The sequence below is a fragment of the Heterocephalus glaber genome, unplaced genomic scaffold (genome assembly GCF_053883595.1).
Source record: "Heterocephalus glaber isolate CG9 unplaced genomic scaffold, H.glaber_assembly_v1.0 deba00001472, whole genome shotgun sequence".
NCBI classification, from domain to species: Eukaryota; Metazoa; Chordata; class Mammalia; order Rodentia; family Bathyergidae; genus Heterocephalus; species Heterocephalus glaber.
The window spans coordinates 85953024-85959282 of NW_028258315.1; the positions used below are offsets into that span (position 1 = coordinate 85953024).

General features: G+C 40.5%; 1 pseudogene; it reads left to right on the forward strand.

The window, feature by feature from the left end:
- The first annotated feature begins 315 nt into the window (after positions 1 to 315).
- LOC101707079 (solute carrier family 12 member 2 pseudogene) lies at positions 316 to 4003 on the forward strand (annotated as a pseudogene).
- The last annotated feature ends 2256 nt before the right edge of the window (positions 4004 to 6259 follow it).

The window sequence follows — 6259 nt, forward strand, 5'->3', positions numbered from 1 at the left end:
ACTGTAGACTGCTGGCTGAATACCTCCCTCAAGCCACCCAGCAGGATACTTAATATTAATGATGAACTTGGGGAGACCAGTGACAAAATTCAATCTTAACAAACAAGTCTAATCATTAAACTCAGGTAGACAAGTGAAATCGAACTCAAGAATCAGATCTCTCAACTGCCAAGTTTCTCTGCTTTTAAACCGATCCCTGACTCGCTCCGCAGTCGCAGCTGGGCTCTTTGCCGGCCGGCGGGACAGAGACGCCCTCGCCTGGCTTTGCGGCCTTGGCCACTCAGTGCCCGCGCCTCCGTCAGGCTCCGCGGTCCGCCCAGTGCGGGCGGGATGGAGCCGGGGCCCGCGGCGCCTTCCTCCGGTGGACCTGCCCGGCGCTGCGGGGCCCTCGGGGCTGGAGGATGCTGCGGCTGCAGGAAGGGGTGGCGGCGGGGAAGGCGCCGCGGCGACCGGGGACGGGCTGGGCAGACCCCTGGGGCCCACCCCAAGTCAGAGCTGCTTCCAGGTGGACCTGGTCTCCGAGAGCGCGGGCCGGGCGGCGGCTGCTGGCGCGGAGGCGGCGGGTAGGGAGACCCCAGCGGCCGAGAAAGCCGGCTGCGAGAGCGGGCCGGCCAAGGCCAGCGAGGAAGCCAAGGGCCGCTTCCGCGTGAACTGCATGGACCCGGCCGCCTCGTCTGCAGACGACAGCCTGTCGGACGCGGCTGGGGTCGGGGGCGATGGGTCCAACGTGAGCTTCCAGAACGGCGGGGACACGGTGCTGAGCGAGGGTAGCAGCCTGCATTCGGGCGGCGGCGGCAGCGGCACCACCAGCAGTGCTACTATGACACCCACACGAGCACCTACTACCTGCGAACCTTTGGCCACAACACCATGGACACCGTGCCCAGGATGGACCACTACCGGCACACGGCCGCGCAGCTAGGGGAAAAGCTACTCCGGCCCAGCCTGGCGGAACTCCACGACGAGCTGGAAAAGGAACCTTTTGAGGATGGCTTTGCAAATGGGGAAGAAAGTACTCCAACCAGAGATGCTGTGGTCACATACACTGCAGAAAGGAAAGGAGCTGTGAAATTTGGCTGGATCAAGGGTGTTCTAGTACGTTGTATGTTAAATATCTGGGGTGTGATGCTCTTTATTCGATTGTCATGGATTGTGGGTCAAGCTGGAATTGGTCTGTCAGTTGTTGTAATAGCGATGACCACTGTTGTGACAACTATCACAGGATTGTCTACTTCAGCAATAGCTACTACTGGATTTGTAAGAGGAGGAGGAGCATATTATTTAATATCTAGAAGTCTAGGACCAGGGTTTGGTGGTGCAATTGGCCTCATCTTCGTTTTGCCAATGCTGTTGCAATTGCTATGTATGTGGTTGGATTTGCAGAAACTGTGGTGGAGTTGCTTAAGGAACATTCCTTACTTAGGATAGAGGAAATCAATGACATCCGAATTATTGGAGCCATCACAGTGCTCATTCTTTTAGGTATCTCAGTAGCTGGAATGGAGTGGGAAGCAAAAGCTCAGATTGTTCTTTTGGTGATTCTACTTCTTGCCATTGCTGATTTCATCATAGGAACATTTATTCCATTGGAGAGCAAGAAGCCCAAAGGTTTCTTTAGTTATAAATCTGAAATTTTTAACGAGAACTTTGGACCAGATTTTCAGGATGAAGAGACTTTCTTTTCAGTATTTGGCATCTTTTTTTCCTGCTCCAGCTGATATTCTAGCTGGAGCAAATATCTCAGGTGATCTTGCAGATCCTCAGTCCACCATACCCAAAGGAACACTCTTAGCCATTTTAATTACAACGCTGGTTTACAGAGGAATCGCAGTATCTGTAGGTTCTTGTGTTGTTCGAGATGCCACTGGGAACATTAATGACACCGTTGTAACAGAGTTCACAAACTGTACATCTGCAGCCTGCAAATTAAACTTTGACTTTTCATATTGTGAAAGCAGTCCTTGTTCCTATGGCCTAATGAACAACTTTCAGGTAATGAGCATGGTGTCAGGATTTGCACCATTAATTTCTGCAGGTATCTTTTCAGCCACTCTTTCCTCAGCATTAGCATTTCTTGTGAGTGCTCCCAAAATATTTCAGGCTCTTTGTAAGGACAACATCTACCCAGCTTTCCATATGTTTGCTAAAGGTTATGGAAAAAATAATGAAACTCTTCGCGGTTACATCTTAACATTCTTAATTGCACTTGGATGCATCTTAATTGCTGAACTGAATGCTATTGCTCCAATCATCTCTAACTTCTTCCTTGCTTCATATGCATTGATCAATTTTTCAGTATTCCATGCATCACTTGCAAAATCTCCAGGATGGCGTCCTGCATTCAAATACTACAACATGTGGATATCACTTCTGGGTGCAATTCTTTGTTGCATAGTGATGTTTGTCATTAACTGGTGGGCTGCATTGCTAACATGCGTCATTGTCCTTGGGCTGTATATTTATGTTACCTACAAGAAACCAAATGTGAACTGGGGCTCCTCCACACAAGCCCTGACTTACCTGAATGCACTGCAACATTCAATTAGTCTTTCTGGAGTGGAAGACCATGTGAAAAACTTTAGGTCACAGTGTCTTGTTATGACAGGTTCTCCAAACTCACGCCCAGCTTTACTCCATCTTGTTCATGATTTCACGAAAAATGTAGGTTAGATGATCTGTGGCCATGTGCATATGGGCCCTAGAAGACAAGCGATGAAAGAGCTGTCCATGGATCAAGCCAAATATCAGCGCTGGCTTATTAAAAACAAAATGAAGGCTTTTTATGCTTCTGTCTATGCAGATGACTTGAGGGAAGGTGCACAATACTTGATGCAGGCTGCTGGTCTTGGTCGTATGAAACCAAACACACTTGTCCTTGGATTTAAGAAAAATTGGTTGCAAGCAGATATGAGGGATATGGATATGTATACAAACTTATTTCATGATGCCTTTGACATACAGTATGGAGTAGTGGTTATCCGCTTAAAAGAAGGTCTGGATATATCTCATCTTCAAGAACAAGAAGAACTGTTATCATCACAAGAGAAATCTCCTGGAACCAAGGATGTGGTATTAAATGTGGTATATAGTAAAAAATCAGACTTAGATACTTCCAAGCCATCTGGTGAAGAATCTGTTACACATAAAGATGAGGAAGAGGATGGCAAGACTCCAACTCAACCACTGTTGAAAAAAGAATCCAAAGGCCCTATTGTACCTTTAAATGTAGCCAACCAAAAGCTTCTTGAAGCTAGTACACAGTTTAAGAAAAAACAAGGAAAGAATACTATTGATGTCTGGTGGCTTTTTGATGATGGAGGTTTGACATTATTGATACCCTATCTTCTGACTACCAAGAAAAAATGGAAAGAATGTAAGATCAGAGTATTCATTGGCGGAAAAATAAACAGAATAGACCATGATCGGAGAGCGATGGCTACTTTGCTTAGCAAGTTCTGAATAGACTTCTCCGATATAATGATCCTAGGAGATATCAATACCAAACCAAAGAAAGAAAACATTGTAGCTTTTGATGAAATGATTGAGCCATACAGACTTCATGAAGATGATAAAGAACAAGACATTGCAGATAAAATGAAAGAAGATGAGCCATGGCAGATAACAGATAATGAGCTTGAACTTTATAAAACTAAGACATACTGGCAGATAAGGTTAAATGAGTTATTAAAGGAACATTCAAGCTCAGCAAATATTATTGTCATGAGTCTCCCAGTTGCACGAAAGGGTGCTGTGTCTAGTGCTCTCTACATGGCATGGTTAGAAGCTCTGTCTAAGGACCTGCCACCAATCCTTCTGATTCATGGGAACCATCAGAGTGTCCTTACCTTCTATTCTTAAATGTTCTGTACAGTAGACTGCCCTCCAGAATGGTACTTCAGTGCCTAATGAAGTGACTGAAATCTTCAATGACACGTTAACATTACGTGGCAAACTGTGACTTTTCTCACTATTTCATTAATTTGAAAGCACACAGGAAAGTTGTTTCATTGATATTTGTATGGAGACTTCAGTTTTAGTCAATTCCATATCTCAATTTTTATGAATGATTATTCTCTCTTGTTGGATTGAAGTTCATACGAGTAAAGTTTTCCTTTGCTACTTGAATAGCAATAAAAGTGTGTGATTTTTTTTTTGATTGATGAAAGGAGTACAAAAAGCCTTTAGCCTTGAGTGCCTTCTGAAACTAACCAAATTTCATCCATATATCCTCTTTTTATAAATTTGTAGAATGTCAAACTTTGCCTTCAGATATTTTATTTCTAGTCTCTTTCACCTTAAAATGAACCCTGCTTTTCATCTTTGGTTGACCAATTAGTGTTGAGTACTGTATGTTTCCTATGTTTTGTAAAAACACGTTAGATATAAAAGGTGAGAATTAGGGCAGGCTAATGAAAAATGGGAAAAAGGAGGGGAGGGGTAGCCAAAAAGTGAACCCCAAGGATAGGTTTGTATGAGTATATGTAAATATACAACTAGGAAAGGAAAGGTCCAAGATACCTTTTTAAACTTTCATTTGGCTATTCTGGGTTTATTTTTCTGAAACAGTAGAGAAGGTTGAAGATTTACCCAGTATTTCTATTTACTGTGCTGAAAAATCACATGTCATTTTTAAAATTAAAATTCTCAAGATCATTTGTATTTATTTTAAGAGACATTTATCCTAATTTGGAATTTCCCTCAAATTTGAGGGACTTTTAAGAAACGCTAACAGATTTTTCTGAAGGAAGTTTAGACAAAGCAATGTTATTTAATAGACTATTTCAATGAACACTATGTGGAATTTCACTATACTATACCATTCTTTAGAAATCATTAAAGTAATGTTTAATCAAATGGTTAAATGGACCACTGGTTTCTTAGTGAAATGTTTTTAGGCTTCATTCAATTGTCAAGTACACTTAGTCTTAATACACTCAGGTTTGAACAGATTATTCTGAACATTGAAATTTAATCCATTCTTAATACTTTAAAACTTTTGTGTTAAGAAAAACTGCCAGTTTGTGTGTTTGAAATGTCTGTTTTGACATCATAGTCTACTAGTACAATTTTGACAGTGCATATGTACTGTTACTAAAAGCTTTATATACAATTATTAATGTGAAGTTGTTCATTTTTTAAGGAAGGATTTCCTAAAACCATTTCAAGGGATTTGTGTCTACATATCTGTATGTGTGTGTATATGTAAACACAGATACAGATAGGTACATGTAATGAAGTTTGTGTTGCTGGTATTTTGCTTACAGTGATCATGGTTCATTAATGTTTTTTGGTAAACATGTTCAAAATCAGATCAATAGATTATAAGTTTCATGGAGAGCAAAGGCAATCCTTTGAAGGCCATAGTATAACTTCCACAACTATCATCCAGTTACAAAATGAAGAGCATTTTATCTAAAGTCCTTGTCAGTTGGGTTCATTGATAAGTTTCAGTCATGGAGGATTACACAGGTTCTCATGATTCTTGATAAAAAAATCTATAAAAATTATTTTCAGTGTTGCAGTAATTTTGCTGCATGAGTATAAATTGGAGATATGCCCATTTCAAGTCAAAATATTAAGAAAGTGAAGTAATCGATTTTTCTCAATTTTTCCTGCATTATAGCTCACAGCATTGTTTCATTTTGTCATTACAAGTTTTGCAGTGCTTAGGGGGAAAGAATAGAAATGTCATTCACTAAACAATATCATGTGTGAACTTTTTAAATGGTTAATAGGGCATGGACTGAGTGCTGCTATCTTGAAATGTGCACAGGTACACTTCCTTTTTTTTTTATTTAAGGGTTTTTTTTTCCATTCAGGAAGACATCATTGTGATCTGTACTATAGGAACCAAATGTTGTGCATCATACAAGTGTGTATAAAGTACATAAAATATATCTAAATATGCATAGTGCAGGGAGGGTAATACTGTCTGTGAATACTGTAAGAAACTTTTCACTTTTTTTTTTTTTAAAAAAGCTTATTTTCACTTTAGACACCAGGTCAAAAATTTTCAAGGTTGTTGTAGTGCTCTCAAAATTTGAACAATTCTTAAAGATGCTAGCTAATGTTGAAGCTATTCATTCAACTTTATTTATGCTGAATGTTGATTATTTTAATGCCAAGTTTTTAATTATAATCATTGGTGATAACTTGAAAATAAATGATTACAATGGCATTTGAGTTCATTATTCCTATAGGTGAGAATTCAGTGGGTTTAGCGAGAATGTTAGCGTTAAGCTGATCAACAGTTAATTAA